The sequence below is a fragment of the Nicotiana tabacum genome, chromosome 18, assembly GCF_000715075.1.
Source record: "Nicotiana tabacum cultivar K326 chromosome 18, ASM71507v2, whole genome shotgun sequence".
In the NCBI taxonomy this organism is placed as follows: Eukaryota; Viridiplantae; Streptophyta; class Magnoliopsida; order Solanales; family Solanaceae; genus Nicotiana; species Nicotiana tabacum.
The window spans coordinates 118488146-118499712 of NC_134097.1; the positions used below are offsets into that span (position 1 = coordinate 118488146).

General features: G+C 37.5%; 1 long non-coding RNA gene across 26 annotated transcripts; it reads left to right on the plus strand.

The window, feature by feature from the left end:
- Positions 1-558: 558 nt before the first annotated feature.
- Positions 559-10191, plus strand: LOC107825590 (uncharacterized). 26 transcript variants are annotated; one of them, XR_012702271.1, is made up of 8 exons: positions 559-1068; positions 1966-2084; positions 2678-3230; positions 3324-3450; positions 3616-3795; positions 3873-3986; positions 4068-4182; positions 6164-6427. It is a non-coding gene; the product is annotated as an uncharacterized LOC107825590 (long non-coding RNA). The 26 variants fall into 26 exon arrangements; XR_012702272.1 differs by having other exon boundaries at positions 1970-2084; XR_012702267.1 differs by having other exon boundaries at positions 559-850; positions 973-1068; positions 1966-3230.
- Positions 10192-11567: the final 1376 nt, after the last annotated feature.

Consider the following 11567-nt stretch of genomic DNA (forward strand, 5'->3'; position numbering starts at 1 on the left):
AAAACTAATAGAAGAATAATATGACTAATCTATCCCTTATTAATTTTCTATCTGTGTGGCTCTTAATAACTAAGGGTAAAATTGTAAAATAATCATAATAATAACAATAACAATAACAATAACAATAATTAATTCTCTCTTGATTTTCTAAATTGACAAGTATCTAAGAACAACTCTTTCTAGTATGCATGACAACTAACTAAGAATGGACGAGTATTAATTACTTTATTTGGTCCATTTTTAATTGTCATTTTTTTCTTGCAAACACTACTAAGAAACAACTGATTTGCGACTGAATATTTGTGACCGAAAGAATCAGTCACAAATTTGCGACTGATTCAATCGGAATTTTCAAAAATAATATTTGTTATATTTTTTTTATTGTTTGAACTATTTTTCCGATAACATTGGTCGCAACGTCTCGCATAAAAATCCGGGATAAATTATTGCACGGATTCAATCGGAAACTAAAAGTCAAATAATTTTATTTGACCATTTGCGTATGTTACAGGCACAAATATTAAACTTTGGTCAAATTATTTTTTTTAAATTGCGACCGAAAGAATCGCTAGTTTTTGATATGGAATCAGTCGCGGATTAGTTTGGCGTGGAATATATTTCCCGCTAATCTCGCACTAAATTTGCAGCGCAAAGTTAAAATTTTCAGAAAATTTAAGCGCCATTTTTTTTCTTGTTGTGAAATTTAACTTAACAAAAAGAGAAAAAGAAGCACTCTTCTTACGGCTTAGGTTTTTCCCAAATCAAATACTCCCAAAGGTTAGCTATTTCCCCAAATCAAAGACTCCTAGAACTCCCCAATTCTCCGGAAATCTCCCTCCAACATACTCCGGTAAGTTAATTTGTTTTCATTAGTTTGTTGTTCTATGAATCTATGTCTCCTCATAGCTATTGCGGGTGGGAATTGTTTCCGCTCTCGCTGCAGAACAAATATTTTTTCATTCTGTTTTGTAGTATAATTTTTCATGTACGTTAGAGTGAGTGAGACGACTAACAGTGGCTGCTCTTACCAGTGCTGTAGAGAAAACTTAACAGGGAATCATAAGACTGGTATGTATTGGCTCTTACGCCGACAACCCTAGTTTTTTCATTTCTCAACTCTATAAATTTCTTCCAATTAAATTAATGGGTTTAATTATATGTATGTTTATGGATTTATTACTCGCATTTATTATTGATTAATGTGTTGTACTATTGATGTTGGGTGAGCAAACTTAGCTTTACAATGACAGTAGATAGTGATGAAATATATGAAATCTTAGAATTATGGTAGTGATTCAGTTGAGAAAATCCTAGAATTCTAAGTATATTTGCCCGATTTATGCTCTCTGATAAGCTAGGGGCTCAGTCTTATCAAATCTTATTTAATTGTTTGGCGCCTATGGCTTGCATATAGTTTGGATGGTTTTTCAAAAGTCAGCATCCAAGGAGTGAGTTGAAATCGTAAGGTTTATTAGGTTGCTTTAGTAATTAAGAGAAGTCTCATAACTTCAGGACATTCTCAAAAAGCATTCCAATGATAAAGGTTCATAATAGTTCATCTACCACTAAAATTCTAATCCAACCAACTATAGTTGATAGATGCAAGAAAAGGTAGAATATCGATCCTTCAACAGTTGCTTTATAAACTTTCCTTCATCTTATTTTTTTGCTATTCGAATGATTTTTTGCTACTCTTGTAAACTGAGACAAGATTACAGTTACTACTCAAGTAATCATTTTTAATAACTTTCTTGAAACTTTTCCATCTTTGCATGAAGACGTTGTTTATCTGAAAGTTTATTAAAGATGGACGAAGAATGAATAAATAGCTTTATTGGAGTAATAGCAAAATTACATGCAATTCATGTATTTTTTGGTAAACTATAACTTTATGATTGTGTACTTCTCTGTCATTCTTAACTGTTGAGTGAAATCCATTTCGATTCTATTGCTATGTTGGAAAAGACAGAAGATGAGAAAGACAAGGGAATTCACTATTTCACTATGTCCTGAATAGTAAGGGCGATGGGTAAAAGCTAATGGCTGGCACTCATTTAAAGTTAAAATATGCAGCTGCTTTTGAGGTGAATTCCGCTAAACTACTTAATTAGAGTTAGTGATTTTGTTTTAGCTTGAAGTTTATACTTACCATTTCACTGAGAATGAATTTTTGGAAAGTGATGTTTGGAAACAAATTTCCTTCATCTTATGTTTGTTTCATAAGCTATTTTAGGGTGAACATCAGTATTTGTCCATTGTATAATTATAGAACCATATTATAAGTATATTATATAAGGCATAAAGTTGTTGACATATACATAAAGATGTCAACATGACTTATTATGAAAAGTAGACAAGGTCAGACGGTCTAGATATCTTATAGACAATTTTGATATTGAAGAAGTTCATCGCTTTGATTCTTTAACGTGTACTGCTTTATAGGATTGATGTTGAATTATTGACATTTACACGTTTGAATATTTAGTCCTCTTCTTATCTCCATTCACAGTGCATAATTGTTCTGGCATAAAGTGCTCTGAATGGGTAGATTTATGTGGTATGATTTGTAACTTTTGATAAATTTAGCAACTAATTCAAACTTAATGATTACTTTTCCAAATTTAATGATTCAACTTAAGAAGTTAAGCTTATTATCGTTTCCAAATTTATTACACAGATGGATTCTCGCGGTAAAAAAAATAAAAAACTCTAAGAAGAAGAAACACACTTTACCTAGATCAAGTCAGTTTCCTCAATCTATACCAAATATGAGCCCTCTTCCTATACCTCTTCGTCCTTCCATGCTAGCTTCACAGTCATCTGACTTTTTCAAAGTCCTTCTGACATCTAGCTCGCTTCAGTAGTACTCCATGCCTTCTCATGGTGGCTCAACTTCGACCACCATTAATTTAATACCCACGCCTCATTTCCCAGCTTCTTCCTCGTGTGGTCCTGCTAGTCAGATCGACAGCTCACCATCGATTGTCCCCGAGCCATCATAGTAGCCAGCATGGTGGTTCATCTTTTGTGCCTCATACATTGCCCACTCAATTATCATCTCCAGCATCATCCACTCCAAGTATATCTAACTTGGCTATTGGAGGCTCTCACGCAGCTGCATCCCCATCTACTATTACGTCTACAAATGCTGGTACCGTGAGACATTGTACTAGAGGGACTGTACAGTACGATCATCTTTATCGGCCGATTATCATTCCCCGTGACGTTGGGTGAGTTTTTATTCAATTTCCTTTTAAAAACTTCCAATAAAATTTTGCATGTAATGAATTTAATGACATTTTATATGTTAAAATTAAATGCAGGTTTTTGCCATCCTTTCAGGTCGCGCATATGGTGATGGAATCTATGAAGACATTTTTTGACGAGCCATGGAATTCTTGGAGATAGATACCATACCAGATCAAAATGAATATGTGGCAACAATTTAAGGTAAGATAAATTAATTTTTATTAATATTTATCCTCATTCGTCTAATATTTTTTATTCAATTTTGTAAGTTAAGTGCGTATGGCAGCCAACATTTGAAAATCTGGTGCATGATAACTTCGAGAAGAAAGCATAGAAGTTGATAACAAATATACATCATGTTGCTAGGAAAGGTGGCAAAATGCCTAATTGGATACGTGAAGATGTCTGGAATCAGCTCTTGGTGAAGTGGAACACCCTTGAGTGGAAGAAGAAGAGTGAACAAGCAAAGTTAAACAGAGCTTCTACTAAGGGTGGAGCATTTCATACTGGAAGTTTATTAGTTTTGCAGCCCATCGTTGGAGAATGGTAATTTCAATATAAAATATTCTTAGTTTTACAAGTATGCAAATTGAACATATATATAATTAAAGCTTAATTTTCAGGAAAAGGAACGTGGGGGAGATGTGATTTATGCTGAGGTCTTTGCAGAGACTCATAAGAAGAAGAAGGATGGCACAAGAGAAGGATGAATCGAACCGCGTACTTTAGAGATATTTGTATAATCCAAACACCAACATTATATTATTTTTTCTTCTTGGTTTATTTTATTTATATAACGTGTATTATTTTTATTTTAGGACAAGTATCATATTGATCTTGATACATGGCAACAAACTCAACCTGAAAGAACTTAGCCGACCCCAGAGGATATGACTGCAATTTGGACACAAGCAGCTGGTGGCGTGAATAAAGGTATAAATATCATATAATTATCTATTTTGGTATTAATTTGAAATTTGCTTGTTTGTTTTCTTACTTCTTTTACTTTCTTTTCTTTATTTCTCGTGAAAATAATAAAATAAAGGCAGAGTTTGCGGGATTGGAGTACAGCCATTGTGATGACCCAAAATGTCATCTTTGAATTAAATAATCATCTCAATATTTTAAGACCTTGAAAAGTGGTATAAATAATTTCTCGACTTGCGTGCGCAGTTCGTATAATTTTTCGAAAGATTTTTATGTGAAAAATGGATTAAATTGTGAACTAGAGCTTTAAAACTCAACTGAGTTGACTTCGGCCAACATTTTGAGTAAACGAACCCGAATAAAAGTTTTGACCATTCTATAGTTCTGTATCGTGATTTGGGACTTGGTCATATGCCCTGAAATCGAATTCAGAGGTCCCTAGATCAAATTATCACCATTTGACCGAAGATTTGACTTTTGAGAAAAAGACCTCGGCATGGAATTTTGATTATTCCAATAGTTTCGTATGGTGATTTTGGATTTAGACACATGTTCGGATTTGGAAGTCTGTAGGATAATTCGGCGCATTTTGGCGGAAGTTGGAAAATAAAAGATTTTTGGAAAGTTTGACCGAGAGTTTGACTTTTTGATATTGGGGTCTGAATCCAGTTCTGAAAATTTTCATAGCTTTGTTATGTCATTTATGACTTGTATGCAAAATTTGAAGTCATTCGGACTTGATTTGATAGGTTTTTGCATCGAATATGGAAGTTGGACGTTCTTAGATTCATTAGGCTTGAATTGGGGTGTGATGCACGGTTTTAGCATTTTATGATGTGATTTGAGATTTCGACTAAGTTCGTATGATGTTTTAGGACTTGTTGGTGTATTTTGTTGAGGTTACGGGGGCCTCGGGTGGATTTCAGAAAGTTAACGGATAAAATAAAAAAAAAGCTGTTGAATTTTTCTCTTTGGAAGTTGCTGATTTTTCTACAGCAGTGAACAATACCTGTGAACAACGTCTATGAACAGTGTATGTGGAATTAATTGGTCTACTGTTTAATACATGTTCCCTCTATTTTCATAAAAAATGATTGTACTTCATGTTAGAATCATGTTTAGGCCTTATGTGATCACTGTTGAGACCTACGAGGTCGTGCATTTACTGAATTAGCTGCTAATTGCTGTTTTGTACTTAGTCATAACTTTTTTTGCTTATTATGCCTCCGTCTCTTGCTGTTCATTGTTGATATATGACATTACCTCTGTTTGGGCTGTTTATATGATTTTTGAGAGCCCGAGGGACTGGAGAGATTAATGACTGAGTGAGTCCGAGGGCCTGATTTGTGAGGATATTTATGGGATCGGGTTATATACCGCAACATGTTGTTATTAATTTATGACTGAGTGAGGATGAGGGCCTGATCTGTGAGGATATTTATGGGATCGGACTGCATGCCGCATCATGTTGTTACTGATGTATGATTGAGTGAGGCCGAGGGCCTGAGTGATTTATGCCACGAGGTGGCTTGTTATAGCGCTTGGGCTGAAGGAGCCCCTCCGGAGTCTGTACACACCCCCAGTGAGTGCAGGTACCTACTGAGTGCGAGTGCCGAGTGCTGAGCGACTGAGAGGAATGAGTGAATGTGAGGAATGAGTGATTGTGAGGTTGGAGTGAATGAGAGGACAGAGTGACTGTTAGTCTGAGAAAATACATTTACTTCATTACTGTTGCATCGCAGATGTCATATCACTATTTTAAAAATTATTGAAAGATATTATTTACTGCTCAGTCAAATTTGATATCTGGTTTATTGAGTACGGACTGATGTGACTTGAAATGTTAAACTGAAAGTACAACTACTCTTATTTGAAAGTTATTGAGATAACTCTATTGTATAGCTCGTCACTACTTCTGAGTTCCTTATTTATTTCTGTTACTTACTGAGTTGGTGTACTCACGTTACCTCCTGTACCTCGTGTACAGATCCAGACACTTCTGGTCACAGCGGTTGCTGATTGAGGAGTCAGACTCAGGAGACTATTGAGGTAGTTGCATGACGTTCGCTGACCTTGACTCTCTTTTCCTTTCATGTTGTACTGTTATGTATTTCCAGACAGTGTTTTATCAGTCGGATGTTATTATCATTTAGATGCTCATGCACTCAGTGATACCGGGTTTTGGGGATGGATTGTATAGTAATTTTGGAGTTATATTCTAATTTTAAAAGGATTTCTTTAATATTAACTGCTTCCATCTTTATTTGAAAGTTCTACTGTGTTGAGATGTCGAGTTAAGGCTTGCCTAGTTCCACGATAAGCACCATCACGACAAGTGAGATTTTGGGTCGTGATAGCCATCCTCTAGTCGTCCACCAACAGAATTATTCACTGGGGCATCAGTTTCCCAGGAAGACATGGAATCTATGCGTCAAAGAGTGGATCAAATGTCGCAAGAACTTCAAGAAACTCAGGCTTTGATCTAAAAATTGTTAAAAAATAAAAGCAAGAAAAGAGCTGCAACGGAGTCTGAGTTTGAGGAGGAGATTGAATCTGAATAGGCTATTTGAATGTTTTAGAGTTGAAGTTAGAGACATGTTTAATTTATGTTGTTTGATAGTTTGTTGTTTCATTAGTTGGTTGAATTGTTATAAATATTATTGTTTGCTTGTGATAAATATTGAATTTTGGATTGTTATATTAGGTTTTTGGTTAATTGTTAGGTGTTTGGTTGGTTGTTTTATTTGGCAGGTGGGTAATTAGAAATACAGTAGGATTCTGCCTAAAAATGCCACGATTTGTGACTGAATCCAACACAAATATCACCAGGAATTATCTAGCTTTGCGACTGATTCAGTCGCAAATTGAAAATTTCTAACAATATTTAATTAATTTTTGCGACTGAATCAGTCGCAAATGGATAATTTTCGATATTTTTAATTAATTAATAATCAATATTTACGATTGTTTCACTCAGAATAATTAATTAAAAATTAATTTTATTTTTAATTTTTTGACGGAATCAATCGAAACTTTTTATTTATATTTATTTTTTAACTCTGGTCAGTGATTGAATCAGTCGCTAAATTTGCGACTAATTCAGTCGCAAATTACTTAATTTCAAATGTACCCGCTTCTTTCAATTTGCGATTGAATCCGTCGCAATTTTTTGACTGATTCAGTCGCAAATATATTGCGACCACGTGTTTTCTGACTGACTCTTTTCAGTCGCAAATCGGTCGAAAAAATCGATTTTCGACTGATTTGACGGTCACAAATTTGTTGTTTTTTAGTAGTGAAATCTCTTAATAAATTATTTAAGAAATCATAAATAAGAAGTAACTTCTTGACAAATTTACTCTTATTTCTAATTTCAATATATGTGCACTCTATATATATTGTTTATATAGTTGACAAGTATTTTGGGAAAAATATGTTTAGTAACCTTAACAACTACTAATATAGGACAGAGGGAGTAATGAGAGGGGCATTTTGACCATTATACATTTATCTATATCTTTGGTCATTCAACATATTAGACTTTCTTCTATGCTTTGTAATTAATATTTTTTTTACTTGTTGTGACGATCCGATCGGTCGTCTTAAGAATTTACACCCCGATCCTCTATTAACTGCCTTCCATGTATTTATTTCTGCTATTTTGATTTGCCGAGATGTTCGGTTGTGAGTTTCGGAGAATTTTGGGACGCTTAGTCCCTAAATGAGAGCTTAAGTGTTGGAAAGTTGGTCGTAGTCGAAACAGTGTGAAGATGGCCTCGAAATGGAAATTCGATCGTTTCGTTAGCTCCGTTGGGTGATTTCGAGGCTTAGGAGCGTGATCGGATTGTGTTTTGGAGGTCCGTAGCTAATTTAGGCTTGAAATGTCGAAAGGTCAAATTTTGAAGTTTCCGGTTCTATAGTGAGATTTTGATCCGAGGGTCGGAACGGAATTTCGGAAGTTAGAGTAGCTCCGTAGTATTGAATGTGATGTGTGTGCAAAATTTTAGGTCGTTCGGACGAGGTTTGATAGACTTTTTGATCGAAAGCGTATTTTTAGAATTTTGGAGTTCTTAGGTTTGAATTCGCGGTTGATTCGTTGTTTCGATGTTTTTTTTAGGTGTTTTAAGGATTGGTACAAGTTCGGCCAGTAGTATTAGACTTGTTGGTACCTTTGGTTGAGGTCCCCGGGGCCTCGGGTTGATTACGGAAGGTTGTCAGAAGAATTTAGAATTAGTTTGAGCAACTTCAGCTGCTGATTTTCTGTCATAACCGCACCTGCGGTTGGGTCCCGCAGGTGCGTAGCCGCAAAAACGGCATCGCCATTGCAAAAGCGGAAAAGGGAGAAGCCAGCAGGGACCGCAGAAGCGGGAGCTTCACTGCAGAAACGACCCCGTATCTGCGCAAGGTTAACCGCAGGTGCGGAAGCAGGGCTTTAAGTGAAATATCGCAGATGCGACCATGTCCTCGCAGAAGCGGGACCGCAGACAGGGCCGCTGAAGCGGATTAACTGGGTAGAAACATATAAATACTTGTCTTCATGAATTTGAGCTATTTTCACCTCTTTTCAAACGGAAAGAAGCCTTTGGGAGCATTTACAAGAGGGATTTTTAGAGGAGTTCATTGTGGTAAGGTCTTTGGTCCCTAAACTCATTATTCGAATGATTTTTATCAATTTAAGCATGAAAAATTAAGGAAAATCTGGTAAATTGGGGGTTAGAGCTTGACTAATTAGAGACCTTTGAGTGATGATTTGAGTGATCATTTGAGGTTCGATTTTGGTACTTTTGGTATGAATGAACTCGTGAGAGTGTGAAGATTCTAGAAATGTAAATTTTTCCTGATTCTGAGACGTGGGCTTGAGGGGCATTTTGGTCATTTTACCTAATTTCGTGTATTAGCTTAGAATTTCTTTATAGAATTAGTTACTTGAAGTGTTATTTATATTATGAAATTGAATTGACTAGATTTGAGCCATTTGGAGTCGAGTACTCGTGGCAAGAGCGTGGTTTCGGATTGATTTGAGCTGGTTCGAGGTAAGTGGTTTGCCTAACCTGGTGTGGGGGACCTTCCCCTTAGGATTTGATATATTTGATAATTAAAATGCCTTGTACGTGAGGTGACGAGTGCGTACTTGAGCTAATTGTTGAAAACCCGATTTTCTTTAAGTAATTTCTACTATGTTCCTTTTCCCCCTGTTTTATACTACTTGTAAATTTAAGCCTACTGTTAGCTTAGGAAAACATGTTTAACTGACTTAATTGCTTACCCTGCCTTAATTATATTATGTGAAGCATGTTAGGTTAGAGTTACCTGTTTTACTTGGTACGAAATTTAGCTTAATTGAGTATTATTTGTGTTGCTGCTATGTGTTTTATTTTGTGACTACGGGACAGCATCCCGGGAGATCCCCTGTACGCGTTTATGACTTGAGCGGAGGTGTGGGATACCCAGAGATCTCTGGAACGTATATTGAGGATACCAAGAGATCCCTAGCATATATTGAGGATACCAAGAGATCCTCGGGATACCAAGAGATCCCTAGCATACATTGAGGATACCAAGAGATCCTCGGGATACCAAGATATATATATATTGAGGATACTGAGAGATCCCCGGTTATTTTCCTTATTCAGAGTGGTATTTCCTTGTGATTGTCTTTATCTCTGTTCCGGTTATTGTATTCCTTATTGTCCTGTATTAAATTCTTACTATCAGTTTTCAATTGTACTGCTTATCTTATTCTGTCATCTCTTATATTTATTTAACCTCAGTAGGGCCCTGACTTTCCTCGTCACTACCCGATCGAGGTTAGGCTTGGCACTTACTGAGTACCGCTGTGGTGTACTCATGCCCTTTCTACGTTGTCTTGCATGTGCAGATCCAGGTACTTCGACTCAGTCTTATTGCCCTTGAGGCGAGGTGACTTCTCCAGAGACTTCGAGGTATATCTGTCGCGTCCGCAGACCGAGGAGTCCCTTTCCATGCTATCTTCTAGTGATAACCCTTCTATCTTTTCTGTTGATGTAGATATTCCAAAGTTAGAGCCTTTTTATTATATTCGTAGCTTGTGATTTATGGGTTTCCGGATTTTGGGAAAACTGTATTAGTTTATGAGCATTGGTACTGTATATGCTGAGTGACACTTTGAAATGCTGTTTTATTACACTATTTCTATTTTATATTGTTTTCTTTTCTTCTGCAAATTTGGTTTATCTTCCGCATTTTAGGCTTACCTAGTCGTAGAGACTAGGTGCCGTCACGATAGTTCACGGAGGGCAAACCGGGGTCGTGACAAGTTGGTATCAGAGATCTAGGTTTATAGGAGTCATGAATCACATACCGGTTTATTAGAGTCTCGCTGATCGGTACAGAAATGTCTATACTTATCTACGAGAGGCTATGTAACTATTAGGAAAAAATTCCACTTCATTTGATTTCCTTGTCGTGCGAGATTTTTGACATTACAATTCTAAACTTCTGTCTTCTATTCTCTCACAGATGGTGAGGACACGCGTTGCCCGAGATGATCAGGCACCCGCGCCCCTTACAGTAGCCGTCAGAGGCCGGGGTCGGGGTAGAGGCTGAGGATGCATACGTTGTGCAGCCAGAGCACCTGCGCGAGCTGCCACTAAGGTACTGCCCGCAGTTCCAGCCGGAGTCCAGGCACCTGATACGCCTACTGCTACTACTACTCCAGCACTTCAGGAGACTCTGGCACAGTTCTTGAGCATGCACACCACTTTGGCTCAGGGTTGCTTCCCCTTGCTGCAGCTACGTCTCAGGCCGGGGGAGGAGCACAGACTCCCACCACCCGCACTCCTGAGCAGCGAGTGCATATTGAGCAAGTCCTTGAGATTATTCCCGTATACCCTGCAGTCCGAGATAAGCCCGAGGACAAGGCAGCGGCTTCCGAGGATGAGCAGCTGAGGTTTGAGAGGTTCAATATGTACAAGCCTCATGTATTCAATGGTCTAGCATCGGATGATGCTCTGGGATTTCTAGATGAGTGTTACCGTATTCTCCGTACCATGGGTATATCAGGATCGAGCGGGGTTTCCTTCACTACTTTTCAGCTTCGAAGAGCTGCCTATGAGTGGTGGCGCACCTATGAGTTAGATAGTCCGGATGAGGCTGCTTCACTAACTTGGACTTAGTTTTTAGATTTGTTCCTGAGAGAGTATGTTCCTCAGAGCCTCAGGGATGCATGGCAGGCAGAGTTTGGGCATTTGCACCAGGGTACTATGACTGTCTCTGAGTATGCTGTCTATTACACTAGTTTGGCTAGGCATGCACCGGCCTTGGTTTCTTCTGTTTGCGAGAGGGTTTGCCGGTTTATTGAGGGCCTTATTCCTAGCATCAGGTCTAGCATGGATCGTGAGTTGGAGATGGAT